The sequence below is a fragment of the Temnothorax curvispinosus genome, unplaced genomic scaffold (assembly GCF_003070985.1).
Source record: "Temnothorax curvispinosus isolate PA1 unplaced genomic scaffold, ASM307098v1 QBEX01008938.1, whole genome shotgun sequence".
NCBI classification, from domain to species: Eukaryota; Metazoa; Arthropoda; class Insecta; order Hymenoptera; family Formicidae; genus Temnothorax; species Temnothorax curvispinosus.
In genome coordinates this window covers 147,018-164,002 of record NW_020218718.1, presented here as the reverse complement: position 1 = coordinate 164,002, position 16,985 = coordinate 147,018, and the positions used below count along the sequence as shown (strand labels likewise).

The 16,985-nt window shown below is 41.0% G+C and overlaps 1 protein-coding gene across 14 annotated transcripts in view; it reads left to right on the top strand.

Moving 5' to 3' along the window:
- The window catches only part of LOC112458457 (bromodomain adjacent to zinc finger domain protein 2B-like), a 152,263-nt gene that overhangs the window by 1,055 nt on the left and 134,223 nt on the right, over nt 1-16,985 (top strand). The gene's annotated exons all lie outside the window — the stretch shown is intronic.

Below are 16,985 nucleotides of genomic sequence, written 5' to 3'. Positions count from 1 at the left end.
TCTAGCGTGAACTTGTGAAATCCAAATCTCGGAGCAACTAAAACGGAGTAACGTGAACTTACGTGTCAGCTTGTGGAACAGACTTCGAAATTTGTTTTACAGTTGACGGTAGATTAGCGATTTTAAATAGATTTGATGGTAATTTATGCGGCACTTAAATTTATCTTTATGATTTCAAACAATACGATAAAACTAATTCAAAGTGTTTCTTTAATTTGTAACATGAAAAATTAAACCGAACGAAATTGTGTTCATTATAATTCTATTAAGACGCGAGATAAATCAGCGAGAAGCGAGAAGTGAAAGATTGGAATATAGGCATTAAACGATATCTCTCGCGATCGTAGCTGTAGATAAATGGAGCATTATACCTATCGCAGTTGGATATTGAAACGTTGAAGAAGGATAAAGGAAACGGGAAGCCAATATGCGCAGCTTCCCAGCCGTTTCTTCCACATAAAACAAATGAATATTTGTCGCCCCGTGTGCATTATGTGCTATATGAAGACGTGAAGGAACGAACGCGAATGCACGCACTGCGAGTGAAATATGTATGTTTGCATTTCCCTCATAGCGCATGCATTCGGTCGTTCCATTACGCATTCATACGGTAGTGCACGTGAACGAAAAGTACTCCGCGTGTTTCGCGTAGAAAAAGAGAAGCGGAACATTATTTTCGTTTTTCCCTCCTCTCGTTCGCGCGTTCCAGACACTTTAGATTTTGACTGATGTTGCTTAACTACAATCTGTCCGTATTTTTCTAAATATCATATAGTTATCGCGTATAGGCGGAAGAGTAAGAAAAATTAATAAAGAGAACTTTTAAATTAAAGAATCAAAATTTAATAAATTGTCACGAGTTGAATCAGTACCTCCACACTCTTTGGGTAGAAAACGGATTAAGTGAAGTGAATTAGATTAAACGATATGATAAGAATGTTTGGAAAATTGGAGAACAATTTCATATCTCAGTGTTTAGCATTACGTAAATGCTACGATGCCTTGTAGACTGGGCTAGTTTGACGTATACATACGTCGATTTATTATAGTTGTTTCACACTTTTAGCTAAAGCTGTAATCTAAATGCGGAGGTGAAAATCAATTGGGTACGGTTCACGTTAAGCGACATTTAATGAGAAAGAGAGAGAGAGAGAGAGAGAGAGAGAGAGATCTTAAAAATTCTCCGGCGCGCAGCACCACGACGTCGTCAAATGATCGACATCGAGTAATTTCGTTAATGTCGCGATGGCACAACGGATCGTTTCGCGCGTCCTTCAAGGAGGTTCGTCCTCGAGGGAATGACGCGTCGAAGCGACTCGAGTAATTAGACGTGTCGCGCGAGAAACGCGTTCGTTAGCGATCGCGATCGGGTTTCGTCGCGCTCGGAAATCTTTCCTGCTGCTTCTGTCTCTCTGTGCGCACAGCAGATCGCGACAACGAGGTAGAAATCTCATAGGAAAAAGCCATAAGAGAAGCGATCGACGACGGACGTGGAGGCGCGATTAATTATTTGCCGTTGAAATATCGACTCCGATTAACGCTTCTCCGCGCTTACGTAACTCGCGAGCGTTACGTGCGGCAAAATGTGTTACGGGAAGCCCGACATTACCGAATTATTATGCATCCGCCGTTGTAACACGGATCTGAAATAGCCTGAAGGGCAAGGGGTTGGATTCTTGTACATAGCAGGTCACTGCGGTATTGCATATTTATTCTAGGGCAAGTGATTCTTTCTCGTTAAATCGATCTGCGCGATTGCGATACTTACTGCCACGATAATAATTGCCACGATAATTCCAAGACCACAGTTTTTAAAAACATAAACATATTATTTAAAAAATCGCTTGCATGCATATAACTGTGGAAAGTCGACAGAAACTTGCGAATAAAATTATTTTGCGTGATCTCTCGATAATTAGGCTTAGAAGTTTTATTAGTTTTCCTAGAACTTCATTTCTTAAGTATCAAGCGATAAACAAAAAACGATACCGCCCGGCGATACAATTTTCGTGAGACACAGCACCCGCAGTCCTCTCGTGAGACGCATCCAGTCCTCTCGTCGTTCTCAGAGCGAGCTAAGCCGGCAAAATCGAGAGCCACCATCGGTAACGGATCTGTCTCGGTTTCGCGAGCTGCTTCCTTGCGGCGTTTTACCGTTAACGACCTAAATCGGGCGGCAAGTAGCGAGAGATGTGCGCCGTTTCGCGAGGGCACTTCTTGCGACAGTCGAGAAGTTGTGGTCGGCTCTCTTCCCTCATTTTTCGTCTTTCTACGTTTTTCCCGGTGGGGCATTTAACGCTAGGATCTCTCGATGTGCTCGTAAGGAAAATTCAGAGACGCTCCCGAAACGGTCGATCCGCTTAGTAAAGACTGCTTTATCTTCGCGGCTTTGTTCTCATAATGCTTTGTTCTTTACTCTCTCGTTTGATCGGTATAGTGGAGCAAGTTTATATTTAGGATAACACAAATAAGTATTAAGTAAACAATTTTGGAAAAATTAACTTTGCACGTTTATCAAAAGTAAAAACTTTTCTGTTTTGCGTTTCTTCTAATGTTCATAGATTACATAAAATACGTTTCTTCATGAAAATAAGACAGTTAAGATACTTTGATAACAACTTTACGATAAACTTTATTTTAGTGTATATACACCTAATTAAAAATTTATGGAAATGTACGAACAATATTAGGTATAATAAAAGAGATCCGTTTTGTGCGTATACATTTTTATGTTCTTTGTGCACTCGAAACAAGTAGAAAAAAATTTTGCTTTCCACCGGAAATTAAGCACCGATCCGCAAGTTTGCGATTCGCATAAAGCTCCGTAACGTGACGCTGTTCGCTGTTGCCATATCGGGTATCTACCGGAGCAACAATAGTTTACGTCTACGTGAACTATCATATGATCTATGTAGATTATGCATAATCCATGAACCGTGCGTGAACCGCACACACTTCTGCTTAGTTGTGGATCTAGCTTAACGCGGGAGAAGCACACTGCGGATTGATCGATGGGTACACACGTCTCGCCTGCCGATGAGTCGTATCTGCGATGAGCGTATCGTCGGTTACCCGTCCGATCGATGTTTGTCTCGGTCTCGAACCGGTATCGTTCGTCAGAAACTCGCAAACTTCTCGTCCTTTTTTTTCCTAGGCCCCGTGACGTGACGATAATCGAATTAACCCTGTAACGATGGATAGAGAGTCGTGTTAAGTGGGCTGTCCGAATGGGAATATGTTTTAAACTTAGTAAAAATAAAGAGATGAGAGAGTTTTACGACGGGAACTCCTCGCTTATAACGAAACTAACGCTCATAATCAGTCATCAAATATTCGGCAAACATGGATAATTCGCACGGTGCGACGCTTGTTTGTGGAATGTTTGTCGAGTGAACACGTCGTTCGCGACCGTCTTCAGGTTATTAAATTCGATCTCCTTTTTGTTTTTGTCGGCGAGGGAAGGTCGCGTCTTGACGCGTCGGAGGAATATACGGACATTACGGACGGAGCCTCGCATACAGGAATATACGGAGCCGCGCGCTGTTATCGGTGATAGGTGCGCCTTGCTGGTGATTAAGCGGTCGATAACGCGACAGAAGGCCGCGCGCACGCCTATAATCTCTCATTCAGTTCAAGTTCCGTTTTAAATTGCGTTCACGTCGTAATCAACGCGCAAAGGCGACTCGCGACTCGGAGAACGTCCACGACGCGACGTGCTGATAACAATAGAGAATTAATCTGAAATATCGTGAATCGTGACGCTCGATGATGGACGATTTTGCGTGCTGTTCATTCGCTGCTAAATTTCGGAAAGTACGTTTGGAAAACAACGTCTCGTCTCGTATCGCGATCGTGAAGTCGTACGCATGTACATACGAGCGCACAACGATACAATTAATCATTTGGTCGACAGCTGACTGATAATGCAATTGCTTTAGATATACGCGGAACGTAAATGCTATCGTTCAATCATTACTGATATTATTCGGTTTATAAAAGGTTCATTACAACTGTGGATCGATTTCTTTATGTTACTCTAAAAATACACTCTAATCTATATAATATTGTCGAAAGTGTCTTATTGTCCAAGATGAAATAATTATTTTTATAAGTCGCAATAATACTAGGCGTCTAGTCCCGAATAAACGCCAAAGATCCGAGCTCGTTGAGTTGAAACGAAAATTTACGTGGACACGTAGCAGGCTCGTAGGCCACGAATGGCCGTTTAAAACGCGTTGCTTAGCAGGCGGCCCATTTCGCGCAGCGGTCGATCGTCCCACGAAATCGAAACGTGACTAATCGCCGAAGGCGAGGAACGCCATGGTGGACGTACGACGCAGCTGATATTTATCGGTGCTGTGAAAACCGGCAACGTGTAATATACGAACGTTAGCCTTCGTGATCGACGACAAAGAGATCTGCCTATATCCGAATCTACAAACGTTGCAGTCGTCTCTGCGCGATTTAATATTGTATATACAAATGATTCTCTATCAAATTTTAAGTTCTTTATGGCGCGCCAACTGACAGCCCGAAATTAATTAGTTATTGACTTTAGCTACTTAAAATGTAAAAGCGAGGTAATGATATATTTATTTGTTTGCGGAAATGATCTTTATTTATTTGCGAGACACGTTTTCTCTTTTTTTATAGCATTGAAAGTTCAATTCGCTGAAATCATACGAATTCCCTCGGTTAATGAATTTGAAAAATATATAAAAATGCGAGACATTTTATTTTGAGAGAGAATGTTCCATTTTCAAATGTTGCTATCTAAAGTGTTAATAGTTTCCGTCTGACCATAATTATAAATACAGCTCAAAACGTGTTCAATAAATATATGTTCGTGTGTTTTAGCATTTCGTGGAATCGATATCGACTGTTGCACTTGATTAGCTTACCGCGATATTTATCGAATCTCGTGACCGGCGTAATCTGTACGCCGCAATTAGCATACATGAATAAAGAAACCATGAATCCGTCGAGGCTACTAGCTAGCACGTTGTGAATGAATACGTATTTATAACTTAACTAATTTTATTAATTCTCAATGTAGAAACGGTGGATGGACAAACCACGTTTTCGTGAATAATTTTATATTTATATTTTTTAAAATTCATGATACTACTGTGAATAGAGCGATAGAAGAGCCTCCATATTCATTTAGATACTAATGCTATTTTTAAAACAGAAGCCTATTAACGAAATTGAGAAGAAATTAAGAAATTATTCTCCTGAGAGAGAATCGCAGGAGATATTAGAGAATACGTATAGCGAAGAATTTCTCGAGCGTTTCTTAACTTAGGTATCCGGCAGTTTCATTACGCTCTACAAATCCGATGAGATTATGACGACCGTCGTGCGCGCCTCTTTGACGATCTCTTTTTCTCCTTACCCGATGATGATTTTGAAATAGCAGATGCACGAAAACGTGAAAGAAACTTGACACGCGCGTAACATTTCGATCGTGGATTACAATCCGCTCGTTAGAGACGATTGGCGTCTCGGAATTGTATTCCTCGGTGAAACACTTATCTTGTATAAATGTGTGTCAGTATAACATATATTCGAGTGAGTTTGATGAATGGACGCATAACCGTGTCCTAACTTTGTTATTTAACTGCAACAAAAGTTTTTCAAATGTATGGATATGCACAAAGGGATTACGGCAAAGCGGTACAAACTTATCACTCTTATCAGACGCGATACTCTAATGCGAAAATGTTGTCCTAACTCTCACTTAACGGCACGTGATCGTTATTTTAGTATATCAATATAAGTTGGTATTAGTATCACAGATAATTATAATAAAATATGCAAAATCATCGCATATATTTGTGTCAATATCATATATAGTATATCGCTCTTTCTCTTCTTTTCTCGTCCTTCCTTCCTTAAATTGGTCGAAGTTATAATGCGCGCGACGAGGAAACCGCTGCTCGTAGTTACGCCCGTCGGATAATTTTTACTTTTTAGTCCGTTATTGCGAGACCCCGGCTCGCTCGGTCACGCAACGACGTTCGTAATGTTCGGTATCGTGGGAGTCTCGGATTCGTTCGCGCGAGAAGACGAGCATAAAATATATCACCGAGGACAAAGAACGAGAGAGCCGTAGTCGTCGCGATGACCCGCGGTCGTGCGTTTTCGACGGAAATCGATCCGGGGAAACGTTGCCGCGCGCGTCGTTGTCGTCGCTACGTGCTCGCTCGATCTTTCCCGAGCATTGCTTTCCCCGCGCTATCTCTCGCGCAGCCTTCGCCGTTTCAGGGAGAGAAAGGGGAGCGGAAGCGAGAAGGGCTCTCTGCTCTCTTTCTCTCGCCTTCGCTCGCTCTCCCTCGCTCGCGCTCTCCTCCCGAGCCTTGCCGCTCGTCGGTTCTCGAGGGACGACGACGGGGCGAGTTCCCGAAATAATCGTGCGTATCGATCCCCGCGCGACCCGTACAGGGTGAATTTATTCTCGTGCACGGGGTGAACGGAGAAGCGGAGAGGAGAAGAGGGACTGAGAGAGCGAGCGCGCGAGCGGGCGAGCGTGCTTCGTTACTTAATCGCTTCGTGTTCGAAACGGGGGACCGTCGCAACGCAACGGCCATGTCGTCGGGGCTGTCGTCACGTGCGTTTTTTCAAACTTAAAACGGAAACGGAACATGAGTGACGCGAGAAAATGAGAATTCTCAATGATAAAACATGAATTCTCAATAGGATTTTAACAGAGATATATAATTAAAAAATCGGGCAATTGTGTGTTAATTACTAAAAATAATGAGAATTATTCAAATATGAGAAAGCACAGAAATATCGTAAATTTAGTTGCTGTTAATAGTAAATTATTTTGAACAGTAAGTTTCTTTGCGCAAGACTCATTTACACGGTTTCCGAGACAAAATTGCCGCAATACTTGAAGCATAGCGTCGCGAGTTCTATTGCGAATGTCTCAACCGAGTGACACATGAAAATCTCGAGTCGTGACCATTTCCGCGTGGCTATCGTAGTTGCGAGCGTGCGGAATTTTCTTGCGTCAGCTGCGTCGAAATTAACAGTGCAATGATTACCTCAGCGTGTCTTGTCGAACGAATGTTCGAGTTGTTAACATTTCCGTATAACTTTGCCACTTGTTACTCAAAGCCGATTGTTACTTTATAAATGCAAATCTCCTTTTTACTATGCAAATGTAAGATAATGTAGGTACATTATAGCATTACGGTGATAGTCATTAATTTCGTTTATCAAGATATTTACTGAAGTACAATCGAGTACAATTAAAAATTGTGAAAAAGTCTCCGTGCGATCGTAGTTGCAAGTTATTTTTTGTGTGTATCTCACAAAGTGGCTCTAATACTTTTACTATTTTATTCTAAAAGGTATATAAAGGGTTGGTTATCAGGAGGATTGGAAATATTAATATATATTAAGTTGTATAAAATGTGAGGATAACGTGTACCTACACTTCTCTTTTTACCGAGAGAAGGAGAGCGTGTCGTGAAAATTGCAGAAATGAATATTCGAGGGACTTTGTGATTCGTTTGGCGACTTCGAGAAACTGCTCTTGCTTTCAACGCAGTTTTTTGCCGGTCTCTCGCTCCGTCAAATCCAGCTTTTTTTTCCTGAGTTCATTGTTTCGCGCGCGCGTTTTGTCTGCGATACGTCATGTCGTGTTGTATTCATTGTTTGGAGGACGGGTAAAAGAAGAGAAGGCCGCTCCCGTGGTTCATAGCAAGAAATATATTCGATCATACGTCTCGCAAATGTCGTCACGCTAAGCTAATCTTTCATTAGCAATTCGCACAATCATGCAGTATTTCATTAAATAGGGAAACAATCGTGAACTTGGAAGAAAACTTGTAATTTTGTGCATTTATGTATGTTAATAGTTATATTAGATCATTCCATAAACAATGCCGTATAAAAAGGGGAGAGAGAGAGAGAGAGAGAAAGAGAGAGAGAGAGAGAGAGAGAGCTTGATTTATTCTTTAGCTCAAAACCGAAAGACTTTTATCGTCAGAGAATTGAAAAAAATCCTGGAGATTAATACACATGGAGATTTCATGGATTAATCAATTACATAATCGAACGTACTTCATACAAGTGTATTCGAATTATTCTAATTAATTTATAGGCAAATGTTAACCTGTGAGGCGGACATATATATCATGTATGGCGGCGTTCACAAAGTCAAGGCTGCGTAAGCAGGTTTCCGAATATACAAACAGCGGTCAACCAAGCGTGAAATTATCTCTTTCTCTCTCTTTCTTTCTCGAATGGAGTATGCAGAAGATATAATTCTAAGATCGACCCGTTCCGCTACTGTTTTGTAACTGCTCGTGAAACCTCAGTATTTTATCGGTACATTTTCTAGGCGTTTTATAACTCGTTTGCATTCTTCTCCCCGTACTTTGTGTAACAATCGCATAACATGAAAATCTAAATACATTTATCAATGACAAAGTTGTACAAAAATTATTCCAAATAAAACAAATCGGTATGTATTCGGAGAGATTATATTTTATGACTTATATTGACATAAATTCCACTTGTTCATACATCATTACAGAAAATGCAGAATTAATTCGTCGCTCGCAATTAATGTCCATTGTTATCTATATCAAAACGTTAGCTTATGCTTTTTTCTTCGATTGCATGACTCGCTCGAACAATATTTCTTCTACGAGAAAACAGTATAGCCTCTTTTCCTAACTAAAACGGTTTGTTTATGAACAACGGATTGCATTCCAATCGTAAAGTGGCACTTTCGACGACACAATGAATCCTTTCTTGATTGTAAGGTAGCGTTCACGAGCATCTCCGAGCTAAAATGTAATCCAAGATCCACGAGCGAGCGGCGTTCATTCGTTCGTTCGTTCGTGTGAGCGAAGCGAGTAGACTCATCGCGAAAGACCTTCCCCCGAAACAGGCGCACGAAACTCGTTTTAGCTCCATCCTCGCGGCGCGGCGAGGCGGATCTCGTAGCGTTCCTTTCCACACAACAACCGTCCGGCACACACATTTCGTCCAGAAGTCACGTCGTGTCGTATTCGTTGTTCGGCGAGACGAGCGAGGTGGGCGAGAGACAGAGAGAGAGAGGAGGGCAGGCGATCGCGTCTCTTTCAGTGGAGTAGAGAATAGGCGCAAGGAAACTTACCAACCGAGCATATATCGTACGTTGAAATCATCGTCTCATCTCATGCGTTTCGTGGTACGATGAATACATCACCGCGGCATGTATTACGAATTATTGATTAGATTGAGCAGCATTACGTTCGAGGTTCGTGCGTTCAACAATATCGCGATTTTACTTCCGGTATTCGTGCCTTTTTAAATAGAAATATATTCTTTTTTTTTTTAAATTTAATCTCATCCATAATCGTTGTACGACAATTGTTGCACTGCCTTCTTTTTCTCCTTTCCACCGTCAGTCGCCTCGGTCGCCGTGGAAATTCGATTTCTGTGCAAACGAGTGAAATCAAGAAGAAAGCGGTGGATGCACTGTCGGCGGAACGGATCGAGGAGAGTAGAAAGGTTGCGCGTCGTTGAGTGTGTCCGAGCATGTGCACGCGTTCCGCGCACGTTTGTGTGTGTACGAGAGGGTAGGACAAAAGGCGGATGGTGTAAGAGAGAGAGAGAGAGGCGTAAGAACGGGCGAGAGAAAGGATGCGCCCGGGTTCTCGGCGGTGATCGAACGTGGGCCTCGTTGTTCGCTACGTGGCTGCGAGTCGAAAGAGAGGGTCTGAAAGCTGGAAAAGCCGGGCGGGCGAGGAGAGAGGAAGAAAAGGCGACAGGCGGCGAGCGGAGAAGCTCCGCTTCTCTTCCGGAGGGCAGAGCCGGCAGACGCACGCAGAGGTATGGAATAGTAGTTTGCGTTTCCCGTTGCGACGAGACGCGTGATAATTGGTCGCGAGAAATTGCGGAGACTTGCCAGAATTCGAAAACGGTTGTTATAAATGAGCGCGAATTGATCAGCGATTGTTATCGATTAGAATTTAGAATCAGCGCTCTGCTTCTAGAGAAAACGAGTGAGAGAAAGAGAAGAAGAGTCATGCCACACGCTCGTTGTGTCATTAAGCTGTTAAATCACATGTTCCATTTTGCAGATTACATTCGTTATGTCTCGTGTTTTCAATGTTACGCACAATCCCCATAGTGACATAAATAAGTTACGTAAACCTTATAACATTACGCATTTTCGAAATTCATATAAATGAATGTACACAGCACATCGCATGCCATATTTAGCGTTTTACCTATTTATGGTACAGTATACGTGCGTGTATATTATATCGCGCGTATAATGGTGTCGATTACGTGCGCACTTTCTTTTATGTAATAGCGTTCAGTGACGTCCGTTTTTGCCGGTTGATAATTAATTGCATCCATTTAAATATAGAATTCGTATTACCGCGCAAGTGGAACGACTGCACGTTGGCAAACTGCGATCGTAAAATCGGTGAGCGAACGATAGTTGTATATCGTGCGATATTACGAGGGGACTTCGAAGAGAGTTTTCCATTTACCGTTAGCGATTCCCGGGATCGCCTCTGTTGGAGGGTCGTTTCCACACCAAGTGATTGACCCTCGGTACCTTTAGTACGTACTATTAGGATATGTAATCTGTTCATCTAACTATAAGTTGCGGTCTAAATACGAAATTCTGCATTATTCGATAATAACCGTAATCTAATCGCAAGTGATACTACTTACAATCTTCGTTTTCTTATTTATTCGGAAGAAGGCAATATTCAAAAAGCTAAATTTGGCTCAAGTTTATCTACAAAATGTCAATAACCATTGATAAATATCTCGAGAACTTTAAATATATCCCTAATCACATTATTTTAATTTTTGTAATATTATCATAACATATATTCTAACAGAATAATCGATTTATGTTAGTACTGAAAAATTTCAAACTTTATTTGTTGTTAAACAAGAAAGCAATTATTGTCCGAGAAAAGCATTCTCTAAGGATATGAATAAATATGTATTAAAATTCGTTTTTTTTTCCAGTTATAAAGTGCCGTTGAATTTTTTTTTTTTACGAATTTTTTTATTTTGATATTCTTCTCCATGATAAAAACTTGCGGTGCATTGTACGTTTATTATTTTCTTATTTATCTTTTTCCACGTTGGTGCTAAAACAATGAACGTCTATTACGCGGCGTACTCTTTTAGCTTTGGCGCTGGATGATTTAAATGACAATGACCGTGTCAAGTGGAGTTAGTTCTGGGCACTGTGCTCGGCTACTCGATCGGCTCTCACTCTCACCATTATGCTAATAAGTCATATTGTTGTCAGTTACGACCATATGTCAGTTGGATACTAATAACTCCTTTGTTTACTTACTTATTGAGAATTTAAGGTGTCATAAGAAGAATGTGTGTTGAGACTTCGAGTGGTTCGCATTTCATTAATAAACAAATCACTAAAAGTACGCACAACTTAACTTGAAAATTCACAAATATAAAAATTAATTTTCTGATCTTTATGAATTATGATTAGTACAGTATCTCTCTAAATATCTATAACGTCCGAAGAATTGACATGGGTTGAACGACGTGGTCTAATTTAAATATATTACGCGTAGTATTATTGCATATGCATATGCATGCATGAGTGAGCACGTTTATGCAAACATTGACCGTTTACGTTCGAGCAAAAATTATCACGTGTGTAAGAGTCGCGCAGAATAACGCGTCGATATATTCGACATTGCGTTCGGTGATAATCGAATTTCCGTAACGTCTAACGACGCCTAACGACGTCTATCGACTCATTAGGTGTTGCCTATTATGGAGAAGGGGAGACACGGTTACACGAGGGCCACCGAGTGATCGATACGAGTTGACTGGCACATTCGTGTGTCGTGAATGCCCATCTGCGGACGTGTATGAAATTGAAGTTGAACATTGGGCTGCTAGCGAATTTACGTTTACCATTTCACCGCTCTTACTAAATGAGCTGGTATATTTATTGGTAAACTATTTTATATGAATCTATATTAATTACGTCAATTGTGTAATCTAAAATGATTACGGTATTTCATACTCTTTGATTTTTATAATTGTACGTAATTAAAATAAACACAGTTGCATTGTTTATAATATAAACATATAATAGCTTTTTGAAGAATTATATGTTTTAAAACGTTTATTAGAAATTGTAACTTCAGATACTTCAAAAATTAAAAATTTGAGAAACTTTTTCTTGTATTTCTGTCTTTAATTATGCTCTAACGAGATATTGGATTATTCAATAATATTAATTTCGCTTTTTCTCTCTCTTTCTTTTTTTCTCTCTTTCTCTGCAAACGATATCTATTAAATGTAATATCGGCAAATTCCAGCATAATCTAATACGATTGAATAAATGACTCGAGTAACTCCGACAGCTGTTAGTGGTGAGCGATTTGTTTTGAAATAATCTATTGAATATACGATTCATCGACAACAAATTAATGTAACGCGGAGGAAAGCGTTCGATGTATTAACGCACTGATGCGAAACTGAAAAATAATTTATCGTATCGTTTATGCGATCGACGGTCGCGAAGAGGCGCATTGTTACTCGCGCGGTTCCATTCATGGTGATTATTTGTCTCGTTTAACACAGACCTTGTCTTTCCGCGTGGACTCGAGAGAGATCAATGACAGATGTTATACAATATATTCGAACAATGGATCGACGATACAGAGATCGCATCCGTCGATTGCTCATATGTCAGTCGTAATAAGATGGAAACGTGTAAGTCGCGTAAATGTCGAATATCATAAGGTTACGTCTTGACCATTTATTAAAATAAAATAAAATAAAATAAGGAAAATCAATTTTGTGAATATTAGATAAAGTCTTTAATATTCTTCTTTTTATATCACAAGAGAAAATATCTATAAATGATTTTGATGGGCAAAGAGAACACTTTTTGTCTCCAAATCTTTGTGCTACATCGCGATTCACAATATGACACCCGCACGTATACTACTTGTGAAATATATTGTTGGTACAAACGCGACAAATTTCATTCTTGACGCAATCACAATTCGTACTACAGAAGTTGGAGTGATTAATGCGAAGCGAATATCGTGTTTCATCGTTTTTCTTATCTTTTTACCGTCGTTTCGGACGTTTTTTTTTTTTTATATATATCGGAAAAAATCCAAAGCGATTTCATGACTTATATGTTAATTGGCTTTGGATATCTTTATATTCGCTCAGGAACTAGTTCAGACAGCAAATTCATGCACTTTATATGTATATTACACTCTGGGATATTTACGTGTATTCGCTGACAGGTGTGATATATGCATAACATCAAGTCTTTTGTTTCTTCCGCGGTAATTCACGCATGGAAATCCCAAGTGACGTCTCGCGTGTTACTAAACAGATATAGCTTACATAGGTAATAATTTATGCAATATCCGATGAAATGGCACACAGATCGGCCGATAGATATCGAACGAAATGGAAAGCATGAGGACATAAAATTTGCAAATTAACGGCATAATTTTATCGAAGTTATTATTTTCTATACATATATACGTGATAAGGCGCGCGTGATCTTAATGCTATCCTTACATATGCCTAACGAAGAAGCGGTCGAGCTAAAGTAATTCGTTTCGTGATTTCGCGACACGTACGCGCGCATATACGCACCGACCGGCGGCGCCCGTATTATTTCCCCTCGGTCGTTTCTCAAGCGTACCTGCTCGCACGCGATTCCATATAAGAAGGTCGACGCTGCGCGCCGTAACGTGCCTCTTGAAACTATATGTGTGTGGCACAGATTCATGCCACGCACACGTACACACACACACACACGTGCATGCGTATCGAGCGGGCAGGAGCGTGCGCACGGTAGGTGAGTGCACAATAATTCCGCGTCGTTCGCGCAGCTGTCTTGAAAAAATGGAGAGAACGGTCTTCTCGATAAAAAAATAAAAAACCCGATGCCCGTAGACCCCGCCCCGTGCTGACGAGCGAAGCCGAAAAACTTTCCTGCTTTTTATCGCCGATCGACGACGGGAAATCGCCGATTCTCCGTCCGTTCCCCTTTTGCCGAGAGATCGGGCGCGACCTTTATATGCGAAGTTCGATCGCACGTCAGCTGTTGTGCGTTAAACATGTATAAGGACTGCACGAAGCGGATCGCGCGTTATGTTTAATTCTCTTTGGGATGTCGGCTCTCGGAACATCGTGCTCTTTGTGTGTCGGGTGTACCAAGTTTTGTGCTAATTCAAGTGAAGAAGCTTAAAATTATATTGATCAATACATTTAGTTTTATCAACAATTAAAATATTTTAAACATTATATCTGTATCGCACTTATTAGTTACGTACTTCTACGATAATTTCTTCTTTTTTTCTATTCATTTTTTTTCTCGTTGTGTTCGTTTATTTGCATTGTATTGCGCGCTACAAATAAGAGTTAGACATTATACCCAAGCAGGATGAGTTTTTATAGTCGTGAAAAACTTTCAAAAGTACAGTGAATGGGACGCGTACGCGTGATGTAATCCTCTTTTGCGTACTTTTCTCGGATGAATATACTAGCTGCTTGTATAAGTTACTTTTTTAACGATCCTAAAGAGCGAGCGAGGCAAACGAGATTTATTAAAATCTCGGGCATAAGATACTTAAAGTATCAGATTCTTTATTCTGCGAATTTTATTTTTTTTCTACTCAAGTGTAATCCAAAACAATGAAAGGCGTGATAAAAAACTCAAAGTCAAACGATTTTTGTATTTCTTCGTTATTTGAAGAATCGGCAATGCAATAGATTTTTTATTGAAAAATTTATTTAATAATGTCTTTAAAATCACCTAAAATTCAGTTATTTGTTACAATTCTTTAGTAATTTAAAGTTAAATTTTTTTAACTGAATGAACTAAAGTTAAAGTTAAAGTTTAACGACAATTTTGATGATAGTTTATTATCGTTATCCTGTTCATAATTCACAAAGTTCGATTTGCTTGAAATTTATGTGAAAAAAATAGAGCAATTGGAAGACATTGAATAGGATACAAGCAAGGACCGGCATTAATTGTGACATATCAGCCATTGAACGGCTCGGCGAGAACGAGGCTGACAAATACCGCTATTCAGGTTTTCTGCATTATACGATTCGCTGGCCGCGTCTTCTATTGATATACCGCTCTCCTACTCCCGCAGTGTTCGTTCCCCGTTCTAACCTGAGAGACGAACTGGTCTTCTCGCGCGCTTTATTGATTAATGTATTCGATATTCCCGATCGACGCCGCCGCCGACTTCCTCCTCTCTCTCTCTCTCTCTCTTTCTCCCTTCCTCCCTCCTCTTCGTCCTCTTCCTCTTGCCGCTCACGTCGCATGTCCCCCAATCTTATCGATTACCTATATTCGATTTTAATTGTTCGCTATCTCTCCTTCGTTACGTCACCTCACGTTAATTTCTGCGCCGCTTTTCATTGCGTTTGATCGCTATAATGATTTCCTGATACCACCGTATAAACTATTACTGCATGGATGAGTGATAAGTGAATTGCTGTACCATACTAATTTTGTATCGGTTAGTGATCATGCTCATCATCGAACTACTGTACATAATGAAGTATATGCAGTATATGTATAGTAATGTGTGTGTGCAACCCGGATATTTCTCGAATTGATATACTCTGTATTATTTTAACAGCGAATTCACTAAACATTTTCGATTTTTGATTCTTCATGTCTCAAAATTTTATATTATTGAAAACGAAAACTATGCAAGAGATGTAAAAATTATGAAATTTACTCGCATCGTTTTTAATTCCAAAGTTTTAATTCCAATTCTCACTATTGGAGAATAGAGACTGCTATTTGCAACTCTAAACGCGTTGATTCTCGCTATTCGAGAACTAATCATCTCGCATGCAATCTACCACGTATGTTTTGACGTCTTCGCTTCGGATCGATAGCGTAATGCCAATCTGTCGAGACAATCCGAATAGAAGCCGCATAGAAGCGTTTAATCGTCGCTCCCCCTTAACCGATTTCGACGGACGTTCCTACATGTGGCCCCCAATTTGCATTCCTGTCGACCGATCCTCCGACCGAAGACATCCCTCCTCTCCTTGTCTCTCCTCTATGCTCTCTATCTCTCTGTCCCTTTTTCCCTTTCTCCAGCTCTCTCTCTCTTTCGCTCTCTCTTCTCTCTCTCTCTCTCTCTCTCTCTCTCTCTCTCTCTCTCTCTCTCTCTCTCTCTCTCTCTCTCTCCCCCTCCTGTCTCTCTCCCCATTCGTTTTATGTCGATTTCTCTCACGTGAAAACGCTTCTCGCTAAACCAAAACCTAAATCGCTCATTTGGACGCGCTGAATATCTGGGGATTTGCGTTTGCCTGAGCCTAAGAAGCGAGTGGACGACTGGCAAAAACGCCGGCATTTCGCTCAGCTTCTTCACTCATGCGAGAATTCTCGAGAGGCACGGAAAGACGGAGGTCGCTGCGAGAGATACTGTATCCCGACTCAGCGCAGAAACGACAACGACAAAGACGACGATAACGTTGATGATGACGCGCAGTCCTGGTATCCATCTTTCACTCTGCTTTTCTTGCGTTGCTTTCTCGCTCCACCTTTCTCTTTCTCTCTCTCTCTCTCTCTCTCTCTCTCTCTCTCTTACTCAATGACACTCACTCACTCACTCACGCTTTTCGGCTCTTCGCTCGTTCCGTAATCTGGACAGCATGGCGGGTCGCGATTGGACCGCGGAAAGGATCGCCGGGAAGGAACGGCGTGGGAGCGAGAGAAACAACGGACGAGCTAGGAAGGGGTCGCGGACGAAGGGGTCGAAGGAGGAAGGAGGGTGTTACCGTCGCATTTCAGAGAGAACTTTAGCGCGCTACGGACGGAGGTAGGCTAGCCGGAGCGAGAGCGGAGAAACGGTTGCGGGAGAGCGAGAGAAACTATGTGCGATAAGGAGAAAGAGGAAGAGCCGTAGCCGGCGGTCGTGTCGGAACGAAACGGAGAGAGATGGAGGACAGAACGTGGA